Raw genomic sequence first — 18,082 nt, 5'->3', positions numbered from 1 at the left:
GGCCTTATGTGAGAGCAATACAATGCCACAAGGGCTGATAACAGTTGCACTGTGCAAAGGTCCCATATTTACAGGGTCACGAATCACCAGCTATGGCTGCTACTTGTACCTCTGCACCATCTAATTATGTGCTTTTGACCCTGGAGTGCTTATGATCCATTGGGGGCTTTTTAGCTTTGGTTTACCACCCGCCCATAGTGGGACTGAATGTCAGAGTTTTTGTGAAGACTGGATGAGTATTCCATGCTCCGTCTGTGATGGTGTTGTTGGTCAGGTGGGAACAAGGCTGTGCTTCTTCCTGTGGTCCCTGCTCGGGCACACATGTATTTTTACCATGTGGGTGTGTGTTTCTGCACCCTGTACAAGGTAACCTCAAGTGCAAGAACACCAGGCCAGCCAGGATCACCTCCATAGGGGCAACAAACAGACTTGTATTAACAATTTTAGTAACTTTGAGTTACTGGAAAGGTTTGCCAGTCCATTGATGATCCTAAATTTTGTACCCCAACCTGCATCCTATAAAAACGAGACAATAAAGAGGCTTCATGGTGAGGATTTAGCCCAATATGTTTCCCTAGGGAGGAAATAGAGAAAAATAATAAAAGCACTGATACCCAATAAAAAAAATAGATAAACTTAATTACCAAATTAAAAAATAAAATTCATAAGAACCAATGAAAAAGAAAAGGTAAGTGTATTGAGAAAAATGAGGGAAGATGTGGACACTAAGTTTAATAAAGCAGAGAGAAAGATCAGCTATAAGGAAACTGTACTGAACACTTAACGCAAAAATTATAGCTTGATGAGAAACAAATTTGGAGAAATGCTTAACGCAAAAGTATCGTTAAATGAGCAGTCTGAAATCTTGGAAAATAAAAAATTTAAAGAAAAGTAAGATTTGTTTTGGAACCGAAAGTAAGGAAGGTAATGAAGTACTATGTGATGCAAAACAATGAATAGGTCGAGCTTCATACACATTACTAACTTATATTGTTAAATTCCTTGTCGGAAGCCTACCAGTAGTTAATACATATATTTTTCTTTTTTATTCCTGCCATTGTAAAATATAAGATAAGCTGTATGTTTTGCAGTTGAACAAAATCCTTATAAAAACAAGTTACACTTCGAGAGATCTGTAGTTATTTTCAGGTCTGGGGTTTCAACGCACAAGTTTCTGTAGTTCAAAGTATTGTTCAAACAGCAACACGGTTTGTGTATAATGAGGAAGCAAGCACATACAGTGCAAGTACCTCCTCTAGCGGGACACAAGATCAAACATCTTGTCAAGTGATTGATAAAAATACGTTCTTGAAATCTGACAATTTCAAAATTTTGTTGGTCAAGGGATGCAATTTAACTTTTCGTTCAATCTCGCAGCCTAAGCAGATGTGAATGAGTACATTCGTTTATGGTGTCTTTCATAGAGATCATGTTCAGAAGAACCATTTTTGACTATCATGATGTTAATGCTGTTGGTGTCCGTTAGACTTTTCATCCTTGGCGTGGTCTCCCTTAACTTTTTGCCTCTGTTCCCCAGGTTGTTGATGTGTGCTGGACTCGGATTTTACTGTTGTTGTTACTCTGGGCACTTTACCACTGCTAAACAGTGCTAAAGTGCAAGTGCTCCTTTACAAATGTGTATGTAATTGATTTATCCATGATTGGCATATTTGGTTTACTAATAAGTCCCTAGTAAAGTGCACTAGAGGTGCCAGGGACAGTAAATCAAATGCTACCAGTGGGCCTGCAGCACTGGTTGTGCCACCCACATAAGTAGCTCTGTAATCATGTCTCGGACCTGCCACTGCAGTGTCTGTGTGTGCAGTTTTAACTGTAAATTCGACTTGGCAAGTGTACCCACTTGCCGGGCCTAAACCTTCTCTTCTCCTACATGTCAGACACCCCAAAGTTAGGCCCTAGGTAGCCCCAAGGGCTGGGTGCAGTGTATGGTTAAGGTAGGACATATAGGGGGTTATTCTAACTTTGGAGGAGGTGTTAATCCGTCCCAAAAGTGACGGAAAAGTGACGGATTTACCACCAGCCGTATTACGAGTCCATTATATCCTATGGAACTCGTAATACGGCTGGTGGTATATCCGTCACTTTACCGTCACTTTTGGGACGGATTAACACTCCTCCAAAGTTAGAATAACCCCCATAGTAATGTGGTTTATATGTCCTGACAATGAAATATTGCTAAATTCGTTTTTCACTGTTGCAAGGCCTGTTCTTCTCATAGGTTAACATGGGGGCTACCTTTAAATCTGAGTTAAAGTGTAGATTCCTTTTGGGAGCGGATGGACATGCGGAGTTTAGGGTCTCTGAGCTCACAGTTTAAAAATACATCTTTTAGTAAAGTTGATTTTAAGATTGTGTGTTTGAAAATGCCACTTTAAAAAAATGGGCATTTTCTTGCTTATATCATTTCTGTGACTCTGCCTGTTTGTGGATTCCCTTTCTAGGTCAGTTGGACAGTTGGGCTGGTTGCACCTCACACTAGACAGTGACACAAAGGGAGCTGGGGTGTAGCCTGCATATTCTGATGAGCCATCTGTGCTAGGAGGGAGGGGAGGAGTGGTCACTTACACCTGAAAGGGTTGTGCCTGCCCTCACACAATGCAGTCTCTAACACCCTGGTGAGTGTCTGGGGCCTGGCCTGGGCAAGGCAGGATTTCACATTCAAAAGAGACTTCAATTTGAAGTAGGCCTACTTCAAAGGAGAAATTGGGTATAAGAAGGGCACCCAACACCACAGACTTTAGAAACACTTCTAGAAACAAGAGGAACCTCTGCCTGGAGAAGAGCTGAGGAAGAAGAGCTGCCGTGCCTGTGACTGTGCTTTGTGGAGCTATCCTGCAGTTGCTGATTCTTCCAGAGTAAGAGGGCAAAGACTGGTCTTTGAGTCCCTTCCATCTTGGGAAGAAATCTCCAAGGGCTTGATTTAGAGCTTGACTCCTGTTGTTTGAAGTCTCAGGGACAGCAAAGACTTCTCTCTGCCAGCACCTGGAGTCTCTGGAGGGACTTCTACTCTGCCCTGTCATACCCATCCAGTTCCTGGGACCCTGAAAGGAGAAACTGGCAGCCTAAAGAAAAGGAAATCCACGCACAGAGCGCCGTGCGGGGAAAAGATTGACACAACTCTGATCTGCGGCTGAAGAAATGACGCACCACCAGCTCCGCTGCTACAAAACAGCTCTCGACGGAAACGTGGCCGATAAATCAACACACAGAGCAGGAGAAACGACTTGCAGCATCGCTGACGGAGGCTGGGAGATCACAACCCACGCTGCTTGGTTTTCAGATCATCGTGCGGCTGTATTTCTGACTGAAGTACCGTTGGGCATTTAAAAACAACTCAAGGCCTGCCCGTACCCGAGAGTGCTGACCAGATCAACGCATCGCTCTACTGCGGAGAGAAGAAATGACGTAACCCGACCCGGCGAAAGGAGAAACAATGCAAGGTCCCGCTCGTGAGTGGAATCAACACATCGCAAGCCCTTTTTGACGTGCACTTGCCCATGCGGGGTTATTTTTAACGCACTCAAGGTACATTTTCACGCTAACAGTGTTAGTGTGTGTTTAAAACTACTTAAAAACTCTGTTTGCATTTTTATTGATAACTTGACTTGTGTATGGTGGATTTTTGTCATTTTGGTCTTGTTTTGTTTAGATAAATATTTCCTATTGTCCTAAACCTGTGTTGTGTCATTTTGTAGTGCTTTCATTAAGTTACTGTGTGTGTTGGTACAAATACTTTACACCTGAAGTTAAGCCTACTGCTCTGCCAAGCTACCAAGCGGGTAATCAGGGGTTAGCTGAGGGTGATTCTCTTTTACTCTGACTAGAGTGAGGATCCTTGCTTGAACAGGGGGTACCCTGACTGTCAGCCAAAGACCCCATTTCTAATAGTGTTCATGCATTACTATTTAGTGATGATGCAGAACTAATAAAACGGGACAAGACCAACACTCACTCCAAACGAGAACCGAGTTTGCAAGACAGACTAAGGTAGTTGTGCTGCCGACCAATACCCAGGTATGCAATGAATTTGCAGTTTGCTGTGATCATATCACTCTCCCTGGAAGGTGTGTATTTTTCCCCTCTGCAGTTTAACTTAATATTACTGCACACGATCGCTGATTCATTCTAGCCCAATAAATTATATAAAACATTTTGACCTCGTAGATTTAGCCTATGGAGGAGTGTAGACTCACAATAATAATTATTAATCTGCGCTTACTACTGGGCTCTGAAGCAATGCACCTTGGTGATTAGTGAATAAGGAAGAAGCTGCAATCAAAACATTTAGATTTCTCAGTTCTTTAATTACATTGTATTTATAGAATCAATAATGAGAATTGGGTTCTATTTTAGAAGTTTTAATAATCATTTAATTCATTAACATCTTTATTAGCAAATCAAACAAAGTCAATGTAAGTTACAGAACAAATCATATAGCATGTCTCATAGAGACCTAAACCCTATTCTAAGCTAGTTTCAGAAAAATAAAGTTCAGTAGAGAAACCCAAAAAAGTTTTTGTCTCAAATGTGAAAGCATATACGTCCCCAAGAGTTTTGGTGGAATCTCTCAGTGACATGTTCAAAAGCCTTTGAGAAATTAAATGAATAAAAAAAAGTGTCAGAGAGCACTCAAGGAGCAATCATCGTTAAAGAATGGAAAATCTCTCTAAGCATATGTGTCTATGGGCATTGGTCTGTATCTATGTCTGCTCTCCTCTCCCTGGGAACAACACATTTATCGGTGTTTTACATTGAAACATTTTATAAAAATTGTTTATCTAATCTTCGGTTTCCACCAATACGAATTTGAGCTCTTCATGTGAATGGGACAGCTTTTGTCTAGATGGCAAGTTTTAACAAAAAAACATCCTAAATACCTGATACATTTAACTAATTTCTATACATCAGTAAAACAGTTGATGTTCTTCTCACCAGTTTGTGTCTATGGGGGAAAAAACAGTTATGAGACCACAGTATAATTTTCAGATGAAATCATTTCCATTCTCACACAACTGTCTAGTAAATCGTATTCATAAAGAAACATTTTTTAGGATGAATCTAACATTGCAGCAATTCCTCTCTCAGGTTTAGTGTTCATGAAACAAAGCACTAATATTCTCTCCATTCATTCAGTTGTTACCATAGGACACAGCAGAGGTCAAAATTTACAAAAGAGAAAGAGCTAAGGTAATAAGAATTTGCTATTTTTAACATTTTCCATAAAGTGCATGATGTCATGTAAGCTTTGAATGCAAAAGTCATGTTTAAAACCCAGCATTCGATTAGGTCTACAAATTCTTTCATACAGGTTTATGTCTAATGCTTTTACTCCTATTAAAGTCCCTCTATCAACTGACAAGTCCCAATAGGTTGATGATACCCACTGACTGTTGGCCATAAAGCACAAAACATTGATAAGACCAACCTCATCACCTGAATGTACAGGGGTATCAACAGAATGAGAATGACATGTTTGAAAAACTGTTGATATATTTTTTCATTAGATCCAGCATGAACAGTATCACCACGGTATTACTCCTCTATTTCACACACAGTATTATTATGTGCTCAATCTGTCAGCACATTTGTCCATTGTACTGTTGTATATGGAATATGTTTTAAAATATGGATGTGCTTATTTTGTAGACTAATTTGTGCAATTTTCTCAAACAGCTGGGACACTGGAAAGTAAACATGTCCTTCCTAGCATTGTTTCCCTCTCTCTTTCTACATTCTAGATGCAATGTATGAACCACCATAATGAATCAACGAAAGAAGTGACTGATGAAGTAATAAGAGTGATAATTTCAGCCAAGAGAAGAAGCTGCAGATTAGCCTGCTGAAATCTAAGATGATGGCTGCAGGGAATAAAGTTGGCATTAAGAAGACTTTGAGGGTGGCTGCAGATAGAGTGGAAATGATTGCCTTTTTAAGGGTAAGAAATGTAAATCAATAGTTCCCTATATAAATTATTTTATGATAATTTGGTAGCTGATATTCTGCAGACCATATTTTAACCGAATGATATTTAACCCTTGGTCACCATGTACGTAATGGTTACGTCCGGTGGCCTGACACTGAGGTGCCACGGATGTCACCATTACGTCCTGGGACCGGTCCTCAGGGAAAGCGCTAGCGCTTCCTCAAGGGCCTCCCCGTCACCCCCCCAGGGCAGGGCTCGCTTTCCCTTCCACCCCTGATCCTTCCCCCCTCTAATGACGTCAGTGCACGATCGTGCGCTGACATCACCCAAGGGTGCCAGACGTGCTGGAAGCCATTTGCTTCCAGCGCGTCTTCAGAAGAGGAGGTGAGTTTCTCCTCTGGCGTGTGGGGGACTGCGGAGAAAGAGACATCGGGAGAAAGGAAAGGCTTTTCCTTTCCTTCGATGTCTCTTTTAGCATTCCTGCTGCTCCGATCGCAATGTGATTGGGCTGCAGGAATACCTATAGGCACCACTTATTTTGTTTTTGTGTGTGTGTGTGTTTGTGAAGGGGAGCGGCCCCTTGTTCAAGGGTCGCTTCCCTAAGGGGGCAAAATATTTTTCACTGTTTCTGCCCCTCTTGAGGACAGGTAGGCCTTTTATTTTTGGGCCGATCTACCCCCAAAGGGGGCAGAAGTGACTGGAAACCAGGTATTGTTTTTTGTGTTTGTTTGTGTGGGGGGCAGCCCCTTGGGCAAGGGTCGCCCCCCAAAGGGGAAAAGCACTATTTGGCAGAGGCAGAAGCCACTCAAAGCCAGGGATTTTGTGTGTGTGTGTGTTTTTTGTGTGGGGGGTGGCCCCTTGGGCAAGGGTTGCCCCCCCCCCAAAGGGCAAAATATTTTATGCCATTTCGGCCTCTTATTTTTAGGCTGAAGCCACTAGAAACCAGGGATTGTTTTTTTTTTTTTTTTTTTTTGTAGGGGGTGGCCCCTTGGGCAAGGGTCACCCCCAAAGGGGACAAAGCACTAGTTGGCAGCTCTGCCTCGCTTGGGGGCAGATCAGCATATTTTTTTAGGCCTTGGGGGCAGAAAAAACTTAGAGCCAGGGATATTGTGTGTGTCTGTTTTGTGTGGGGGGAGTGCCCCTTGGGCAAGGGCTGCCCCCCATAGGGGGCAATATATTTTATGCCATTTCTTCCTCCCTTGGGAGAAGAGCGGCCTTTTATTTTTAGGCTGATCTGCCCCGCCACTGGAAAACGGGTATCATTTTTTGTGTTTTTTGTGTGTGGGGTGTATCCCCTTGGACCAGGGTCGCCCCCCAGAGGGAAAAAAGCACTGCTGGGTAGTCAGCCTATTTTTTTAGGCCCATCTGCCCCCATCAGTGCTGATGAAGTGCCTGTTTTAGAGGAGGACACTCATGTGCCAATGGTTCAGCAGCCTGCGGCTGAAAGGCTTCCCATTGGAAGACCTGAACTCTGGGTTGCCTCAAACATGGAGCAGCCACAGCTGCCTGCCTTTACTTGTCTCCCAGGGTGTAGAGTGAATACGGAAACCCTTTTGCAATTTCTTTCAGTTGTTTACGGACGATGTATTTTTGGAAGAGATTGTTGAGCAGACTAATTTGTATGCAGAGCAGTATTTGAGGGACATTGCTGCCAGACCTGGGCCACACTCTAGAGCTAGCCGGTGGATTCCCACAAATCTGAAGAGTTGAAAAAGTTCTTGGGTTTAACTTTTTTGATGGGGTCGATAAGGAAGCCATCACTGTCTTCATATTGATCTACTAGTCCCTTGATGGCAACTTCTATATTTCCTGCAACCATGAGTCGTAACAGGTATGAGCTTCTTCTTCGGATGCTGCATTTTGTTGAAAATGCATTAGCCTTGCCACAAGATCACCCTGATTCTGACCGTCTTTTCAAGATTAGACCTGTCCTTGATCATTTTGTAGATCAGTTTTCAGAGGTCTATGTTCCAGGCAAAGAAATATCTGTTTGTGAGTCTTTGGTCCTGTTCAAGGGTCGTTTGGTTTTTAGGCAGTACATTCCTAACAAGAGGGCACGGAATGGAATTAAATTGTATATGCCATCTGAAAGTAGTACAGTATATGTTTATGATTTCCGGGTCTATAATGGTAGGGATTCCAGTATTGACCCCCCTGGTTGTCTGCCCACTTTTGAAGTTAGCGAGAAAATTGTGTGGGAACTTGGTAGACGACTGTTTAACAAAGGCCACCATTTGTACGTAGACAATTTCTACACTAGAGTGCGGTTGTTCAAGGAATTGTTCAGAGTAGATACTGTTGCTTGTGGCACAATCCGCTCTAACCAGAAAGGCTATCCAAGAGAGCTAGTCTGTAAAAAACTTGAGAAGGCACAGTGCAGTACCTTGCGGAATGATGAGCTGCTAGCTCTGAAATTTGTAGACAAGAGGGAAGTGTACATGCTAACTACCATCCATGATGAGAGTACTTAACCTGTGGCTGTTTGGGGTCATGTTGCTGAAGTGCGCAAACCTGTGTGCATTTTAGACTACAATAAGCACGTGGGTGGTGTTGATAAAGTAGGTCAGAGGTTGGAACCTTACACTGCTGCTCGGAAGGCTTAAGTTTGGTATAAGAAATCAGCGGTTCACGTGTTCCACTTGGCAACTTTTAACGCTTTTGTTGTGTTCAAGATTAGTTCTCCAGAGTCAAGGATGACATTTGTGACATTTCAGGAGTTTGTCATAGCGAGCCTTGTTGTCCTGGAACAGGCAAGAGTTCCTAGAGAAGTAGTGGTGGAGGATGAGACTAGACTGAAAGATTGCCACTTTGCTGAACACATTCCTCCCACAGCCAAAAAAGACTTTCCTGCTAAGAGTCTGTGCTCGAAGAGGTATCCAGAAGGAGACTAGGATGTACTTCCCTGATTGTCCTTCAAAGCCTGGACTGTGTGTGGGTGGCTGTTTCAGGAGTTACCACACTCAAAAACATTATTGGGAACTACTGTGAACTGTCTGTTCTATATTTTCATATGTTCAGTTTCACAGTTGGCATTACTGTCTTGTATTTAGTTAGAGCTTTTGTGCTTGTAGTTTTGTACTTACTTCTAATTAGTTGGTGGTTTCTTTGTTGTTTAAAAAAAAGTTATGCCGTGTGCATGAAGTGGTGCTTGGCTGGCGGTGTGTGTGGAGAGGTGCTTGGCTGGCGGTGTGCGTGGAGTGGCACTTGGCTGGCGATGTGTCTGGAGTAGCGCTTGGCTGGTGGTGTGCGTGGAGTGGCGCTTGGCTAGCAGTGTGCGTGGAGTGACGCTTGGCTGGTGATGTAAATAGTGACTTGCTGTTGACCACTGCAACACACTGCTAACCAAACGCCAGTCCACACACTCCTATCATCTGGTGTGATTGCTGTATCAGGCATGTGGGCGCATAAAAGTTATGGGCCCTTGACTGGCACTGTCTATTGATGCGAATGCTGTAATGTCCTGGGCCCGTGGATGGCGGATTGAATGGTCTTGTGCATGTCATATATGAAAGGTGTGTGAATGGACTGTAAAGCAGTTGGGGCCTTGTCGCGACTTTACATCTCACTAGCAATGATTCATTGGTTCTGTTCTTTGGCCTTTCAGTTATTGTGCATTTCATTTTTTGCAAAATCTCTTGTTAATAAGATTTGATCTACTGAACCATCACTCACCCTCGTGCCAAATCCAACCAGTATGTATGGTAAAAATGAAAAAACCTGCTCCGCTGTAATCAGGTGTTGCAGCACACCCGTGACATGCTAGGTGTCTCGAGTGGGACCCTGATGATGAAGTATTCCACCAACTTGGTTAAAGGGGGAGGGGTCTTCTTAACATAACCTAAGTGCGTTTCTTTCCACAATTTTAGTGTTTGGAACATCACAGAAGTAAGTAGACACATCAAAAGGATCTATTACAAAACTACCTGTGTTTGAGGGGCAACTACATTTTTGGTCCCGGGAGCGGCCTTCATCTAGGGAATCCTACCAAACCCAGACATTTTTTAAAACTAGACACCCTGAGGAGTCTAGGGAGGCATGAGTTGCATGGATCCCCCAACATTTTCTTACCTAGACTCCACTGCAAACACCAAAATTTGCTTAAAAAAACATATTTCCCTCCCTTTTCTTTGTAGGATCACTGCTGCTGCACAAATTTCCTACCACCCAGCGTTCCCCTCAGTGTCCAAGGTAAAATGATACCTCATTTGTGTGGGTTCCCAAAGCAGAGTCAGCCTAAAGATGTATAAAAGAAAAATATGTGCTTATCAACTCACTGTGCTATCCCCTCAACCTCTACAGCTTTTTCTGTTGCAGGCACCTGGGCCACCCACACAAGTGAGGTATCATTTTTATTGGCAGACCAAGGGGAACATTGGGTGGTAGTAAATTGGTACAGGCACAGAGAGACTACAAAGAAAAGTGTGGAAAATGTGATTTGTCTAGCTATATTTGAGGTTTGCAGAGGAATGGGGGATCCACGCAAGTCACACCTCCCTGGACTCCTCCGGGTGTCTAGTTTTAAAAAATGTCTGGGTTTGGTAGGTTTCCCTAGATGACCAACGCACCTGGGACCAAAAATGCAGGTGACCCTGTTGCAAAAACAGGTAGTTTTGTAATATATCATTTTGATGTGTCCACATTGTGTTTTGGGGCATTTCCCGCACGTGGGCACTAAGCCTACCCACACAAGTGAGGTACCACTTTCATCGGGTGACTTGGGGGAATGCTGTTTGGAAGGAAGTTTGTGGCTTCTCTTAGATTTCAGAACTTACCATCACCAAAATGTGAGGAAAAAGTGTTTTTTTTTTTTTTGCCAAATGTTGAGGTTTGCAAAGGATTCTGGGTAACACAACCTGGTGAGAGTCCCACAGGTCACCCCATTCTGGATTACCCTAGGTGTCTAGTTTTTAGAAATGTCCAGGTTTGGTAGGTTTTCGGAGGTGCCGGCTGAGCTAGAGGCCAAAATCCACAGCTAGGCACTTTGCGAAAAACAGGTCAGTGTTCTTTAGGAAAATGTGATGTGTCCACGTTGTGTTTTGGGGCTTTTCCTATCACGGGCACTGGGCCTACCCACACAAGTGAGGTACCAGTTTTATCGGGAGACTTGGGGGAACGCTGCGTGGAAGGAAATGTATGTCTCCTCTTAGATTCCAGAACTTTCCATCACCAAAATGTGAGGAAAAAAATTATTTTTGCCAAATGTTGAGGTTTGCAAAGGATTCTGGGCAACAGAACTTGGTGAGAGCCCCACAAGGCACCACATTCTGAATTCCCCTAGGTGTCTAGTTTTTAGAAATGTCTGGGTTTGGTAGGTTTTCCTAGATGCCGGTCAGCTAGAGGCCAAAATCCACAAAAAACAGGTCAGTTTTCTTTGGGAAAATGTGATGTGTCCATGGTGCATTTCCTGTCGTGGGCATTAGGCCTACCCACACAAGTGGGGTAACATTTCTTTCAGGAGACTTGGAGCAACACAAAATAGCAGAACAATTGTTATGCTCCTTGTCTTTCTCTACATTTTGTCCTTCCAAATGTAAGACAGTGCGTAAAAATGACGTCTGTTTGAGAAATGCCCTGTAATTCACATGCTTGCATGGGGGCCCTGGAATTCAGAGAGGTGCAAATAACCACTGCTTCTCAACAGCTTATCTAGTGCCCATTTTGGAAATATAAAGGTTTCCTTGATACCTATTTTTGACTCTTTATGTTTTAGCAAATAATTTTCTGTATACCCGGTATACAATGAAAACCTATTGCAAGGTGCACCTCATTTATTGGATCTGTGTAGCCAGGGTTCTTGATGAAACTACAAGCTCTATATATCCCCCAACCAGAAGAGTCCAGCAGATGTAAAGGTATATTGCTTTTGAAAATCTGATATGGCAGGAAAAAGTTACATATTAAAATGTGGAAAGAAATGCCTGTTCTTTCGTCTCAATTTCAATATTTTTGTATTTCAGCTCTTATTTTCTGTATGAAAACCTTGTAGGATCTACACAAATTACCCTTTTCTGAATTCAGAATTTTGACTACCTTTTAGGAATGTCTAGCTGTATTTTGGCTAATTTCATGGTGTCCTTCAGGGTAACCCACAAACTCTGGGTACCTCTAGAATCCCTAGGATGTTGGCAAAATAAGGACACAAATTTGGCATCGGTAGCTTATGTGAACAAAAAGTTATGAGGGCCTAATAGCAAATTTCCTCAATTAGCCAAAAAAAGGTCTGGCACCTGAGGGGGAAATAGCCTGGCAGCGAAGGGGTTAACACTCAATATAGTTGTAGAGCACTACATGAAACAACTGACCACAAATTAAAAAAATGTTTGTGATTACATTTCTAATAAAATCCAGATCATTAAAGGCCAGTAGTCATCCAATTTGCACCAAGGACCTGTCAAATAGACCCTCATAAACTATTTTCCTAGATGGTCTCCCTTACAGCCCTCTTGAGCAGGAGAGATGATGTATCCATCTTTGTGGCCTATTTTCATGAAGCCTTATCATCAGCTACAGACTCCATTGCTGCCTTAAAAAAAGAAAATGACAGAAACATTTTATATGATAGTATTCTGAGGATTTAGACAATAAAAGTAATTCAGATAACTAGAAATGAACTGACAAAATATGTGCCATTAAAACACACTCTGTTCCCCAAACAGGAAAGGAAATCTAAGAAAAATAACATGTTAGGGCAAAGATTGCCTTCTCTAATACCCAAATCATCCCAAATAATAAACAGCTCAACAAAACCTCTTATATCAACTCTGAAAAGAGAGGTTCCAATATACTAAAAGTTTAATATGTCAATTGACAATTTCAACAAATGGATGAATTCTTCCTAAGCAGAGGAGCCTTCCCAAGACTATTGTACAACAGTATCTTGTGTCCCAGATCTCTGCTCCAAGCTGAGGCTTGAGGCTCAAGTGGGGGGAATGTTGGGAGGAAAAGCTGGGTTCCCCTTAGGAGTTGGATTTCAAGGACACTTCAATAGCCCCTTAAAGTGGCTATGTAATCAGGATTGTACCTGATCCAACGTAGCTACCTATACAGGCTCCAGATAGGCTATTTGAGGTGAGTAAGACCCCCTTACCAAATGTCACTGGATGTCACTCAAAAACAGGAGTTTCTTTCACATGGTATAAGGCTGTTGCTTAAAACAGTCCTACTGATACAATATAACTAAGGCTCCTGTTTTATGGTATTTCTTTTTTTAACATTCCCATTTATATTTCTCCACATTTATTTTCCAGACCTCATTGGTATTTATCCATATTTACTTTGTGTTTAGAGACTAAATTTAGCCATAAAGTGATGTATTTTCACATTTATTTAACCGATAAATATGCTCTCATACTATGATATCTGTCCCATTTTAACAAAATAAGCAGAAAATATAGCAAAACACTACAACCACAGGTAAAAATCAGCATTATACCTCAAATATATGTTAACACATGCCTATATTTAGGGAAAACACAATCTGCTTTTTTTTTACTTCTCATGCTGTCTATCTGCTCAGATGTCGCTTGAAATTCCCAAAATACAGCATGGAGAGTCACTAATAACATGTACAATTTTCAGTATTTTTCCACTTTTAAAAATAAATACAGTCACAAAACATATTATTTTCTGTCTGTATTTTCTGTACAAATCTTGAAAAACAGAAAACTGGGAGCCTTAAATATGACATAAATGTTGCCCAATGTGTTGGGTAGGCCCATTGCTCTTTCAACGAAATTAGATCAGTTGAGAATACTAAAAGGTATTGTGGGTACCACAGGGCAGTGTGTATAGGAAAATCACCTTTTTTTGCCATCTTCACCCCTGTTTTGACTGACCCTGGTGGTTACTGACTCCGAAAGGGCTCTGGGCTCTGCTAACCAAGGCCAGTGCTCTATCCACAAAAGGTATATGGTCATTGGTATAATTGTAATAGGTCAAGACAACCTACCTGCAAGTGCCTAGTATATTGGAGGACATGTAGATTTAGAGACCCCAGTGGACTTAACACATTGCTATGGTGTCTGGTGTCATTTTAAAGCCAGGTTTGCCTTGCAGACTGGTTTAAAAAAAAAAAAATCCAAATTTGACTCTGGAATGAAAAGTACTTCCAAAGTCCCAAACTACCCTTTTTATTTGCATTTACGCTATGCCTGGGCATGGAATTCTGCTCTACTGACAGTGTTTGCAGAATTCCGGCACTTCACGCTATGCAGAATAGTGCAGAGTTCCTAAATTCCGCACTCCAGCATGAATCGGAATTTGTTTGTGATCGTGCTAGCGAGCATACGCAAAACTTTGCATTCGCTCAAGCTGCTTCCGGCCTCGCCAGCAGCCAAAACAGGGCTGTTCACGAGTGCAAACTCAATTCTGAAGTGGATTTTTACTCCAAAGCCCTAAAACTAGTCAAATAGACATTGTCCAATGGACCTTGCAATTTGTCTTTCGGATTGAGAAGCCTTTTTTTTCAAACAAGATGGAAGCGCTTCAGAGACTCCAACATCCTGTTCCAGTCCAGCAGGCTCCTCCCTGTGCTTTGTCCATCTCCTGGTCACTTTTCACTTGGATTTCGAGGTTCAGGGATCACTCTCTTTGTCTCCTGGATATACCTTTGGATTTAAGGACTTTGTTTTGTTGAATCACACAAGTGAGTAAAAAAACAATTGTACAAGGGCATTGTTTGTTTCCTTGGGCCTGTACCAGTATTTCTTTGTACGTGAATTCGATTAATACATTTTATAGTGGTCGGTGGCCTGGAGTTTTAGTATAGGCCTAGTTTTTATTATTTTGCATTTCATTAATTTTTCACCTTTTAAAAAGGAAAAAAAATGTTGCACAGCTCAATACCTTTTCTACATGTTTGTATCAGTCATCAGTGCATGAAATAAATATTTTTCAGTGGTACATGTTTTTTAAACTTTTTTTAGGGCAGGGATGGCATTGAATTAAATTTAAAATGTTGGCTATTGTTTGCATTTCATTTTGTTTTCAAAAAGTGTCTATATTGTGGGTTAACAGTTGATGGAATGGGAGGGTGTTGTTTGACCATGTTGTTTGAACATGTAGCCAGTTTCCCTTTGCCATAGGTTTGCATGTGTTCTTTGTTTGCCATGCCTCCTTGTGCCCTGTTTTGTTGTTTAAGCATATGGCTGGCAGTCATTTTGTGCATGCAGCCAATGTCCCTTTACCATAGGCTTGCAGGTGTTCTTTGTTTGCCATGCCTCCTTGCTCCTTTTTGTTGTTGTTTGACCATGTGGCTCGCAGCCATTTTGTCCATTCCGCAAGTGTCCCTTTGCGATAGGCTTGCATGTGTTCTTTGTTTCCTGTACCTCCTTGCTGTTGTTGTTTGACCATGTAGCTGACTGGCAGCCATTTTCTCCACCTAGCAAGTGTCCCATGCTATAGCCTTACAAGTGTTCTTTCCTCTCCATGGCTGCTTATTTTCAGTTGTTGTTTGATCATGCGGCTGATGGCCATTTGTTGCATGCAGCCAGTGTCCCTTTGCCATAGGCTTGCATGTGTTCTTTGCTTCCCATGACTCCTTGTTCGTAGCTGTTGTTTGGCCATGTGGCTAGCAGCCATTTTGTCCATCCTGGCAGTGTCCCTTGCCATTGGTTTTCATGTGTTCTGTGTTTGCCAGGAGACGTGTGCTTGCTACACCGGCCTCCAGGGAGGAACCTGGGAGCTCTCTTCCTCATCAACAGCACCACTCTAACCCAAGACCATGTCTGTCAGTGAGGCAGCCACTACAATCATGGTGATGTCATCGAGCAGTGATGTTGAATTGGATTTGTCCCTTTCACAAAGTAGTACCCAATTGTTTCAGGAAACAGAGCAAAGTGTACAGAAACCGCAGCCAGGTCTTCCTGAAGTTCTCAAAAGTCACCTCTGTCAGTGGCTTCAAAAAGGAAGAAAATCCAGGCTACAATTACGGGCATCTTTAAGCAGGAGAGGCTCTATGACAGCAACCACCCAATGGCACGTTTGTACAATGGGAAGCTGGCAAAAATGTTAGCGCTGGACCTCCTCCCTTTTTCTTTTGTGGAAGGAGTTGGATTCTTAGAGTCTATGGTAACCCTCTACCCAAAATGGAAGATTCTAAGTCAGTCTTATTTTGCCAGAGTTGCTGTTGCAGTGCTGCATCACAGTGTGCTGCAATTGATTGGACAAGCTTCTCAGCAAAGTTTTGTCCACACTATCCACCTGAAAACAGACATGTGGACCAGTTGTCAGGCGAATGATTACATGTGCATCACTGCACACTGGATCTCATTTGTTAGGATAAAGCAAAAACTATCAAAAGGTCTTGGACCTGAAGACGTTTTTAAGAGCTTTTGATGGCATGCAACAGTAGCCAAATTCGCCATGGAGAAATCATACACAACTGCAAAGATCTTGGAGGAATTCAATAGCAAATGGCTGCGACCCAGAGGCCTTCAAATTGGATTTGTTGGCATGGACAATGGCAGTAACATAGTCAAGGCCCTTGCAGACAGTGGCCATTTTAGAGTCCTGTGTTTGGTGTACTGCATCAATCTGGTTGTGCAAGACTTTCTTAAAAAAGAAGACATAGTAAGCAACATAATGACTACCAGCAGATGCATCTGCACTCATTTCCACCATTCTTTTAAAAGCCTGGAAGCAGTTGCGAAATATTCAACATGGTAACACAGTACCAGTTAAAGACCTGATACAGAACGTGCTAACACACGTTGGAATATTATATGTTGCAATGTCTGTTTGAGTAGTACAAACAGATGAATGACTATGTCAATCAAAGAGGAGCTGATGCAATTGGGAAAGCTATGACCATAGATGTGGACAATTGGGGATTAGTCAAACACCTCACACAGATGCTGCTCCCTTTTGAGGTTTTCACATGGGAAGTTAGTAAGGAAGACAGTACAAGGGGCCAAGGTATCCTGTTATTGCATCTGCTATGACACCAGCTAGAGAAGGTGTATGAAAGGTTTGCTTTCAAGGGTGCGCACGAAAACCCAGAACAGCATGCCCTAGTTGGGAGCCTAAGCTATCATTTGACTTGTAATGCAAGGCTGAAAAATGACATCATCTCAAAGATTACATCTGTGCCACCCTACTTGATTCTCGCTACAAAAAAATCTTTCCACTTTTATTCATTTTTCTGAAGTGGATGTTTAACAATACCAAAGGTGATTTGTTAAGGAAGCAGGAGAACTGTAAGAAGAATGGCTGGAACTTAGAGTCCCACTCTGCAGTTCTGGGGTGCTGCCTTCAAATTCCATATTGGGCAGTCTTGTCTCACATCCACAAACCCAATCAACAAAAAAACCAGTGACAACAGCAAATCAAAAATGAGACCCAACCTCTGCATTGACTTGGTACTAAGTGTCAGGTGTTACGTCCAGTGCAGAAGCAAAGGGAAAAGTGGTAGTGCATGTGGCAGTACCAATGACCAGAGGATGTTCCAGGAGTTTCTGAAACAGGTGTATGTGGATCAAATCCCATTGGTGTATTGGTATGGAAAGATGAACCAATGGCCAGAGCTCAGTTGGCTGGCTAAAGAGTTTCTGGCTTGTCCTGTAGGCAGTGTGTCTGATAAATCTGTGTTCAGTACTGCTGGTGCAGTTTTCACAGTGACAAAGACCAGTCTCTTGCCTCAAAATGTGGAGAGATTGACCATGATCAAAATGAACCAGGATTTTAAACCATCTGATTACACTGTTCCTGGAACACCACAGGAGGAAGAAGAGGATGATTGGCCAGATTCAAGCATGTTAGATGATTCACTTCTGGGAGAGCCACCAGAGTTTGAGGATGAACTCTACTTCCCAGACTGAGTATGCCAGTGCCACCATAGAACTTTGTAATTATTTCTCGTTTAGCTTCTTTTTCTCTTTCTTTTGCTGCAAAGAAAATATATATGCTAGTGCAACATTATGTTTGTGTCAGATTTATGCTGCCCCACCATTTTATAGTCACATATAAGCCCTGATTGGAGTTGGACCCATGTGCAATGAAGAAGCCCCCCCCATGCCCTTCAGCACTTTGGAGATGATGCCTGCCTCCCTAACATGCCATTGCCTATCCTATTTGTTTAACATCACCTAGCAGGGCTGCTCCAGAACATCATTAAAAGACTGCCAGTGCCAATGTCTAATA

This window comes from Pleurodeles waltl, chromosome 5 (assembly GCF_031143425.1).
Source record: "Pleurodeles waltl isolate 20211129_DDA chromosome 5, aPleWal1.hap1.20221129, whole genome shotgun sequence".
NCBI classification, from domain to species: Eukaryota; Metazoa; Chordata; class Amphibia; order Caudata; family Salamandridae; genus Pleurodeles; species Pleurodeles waltl.
Note: the sequence above shows the minus strand (reverse complement) of the source record.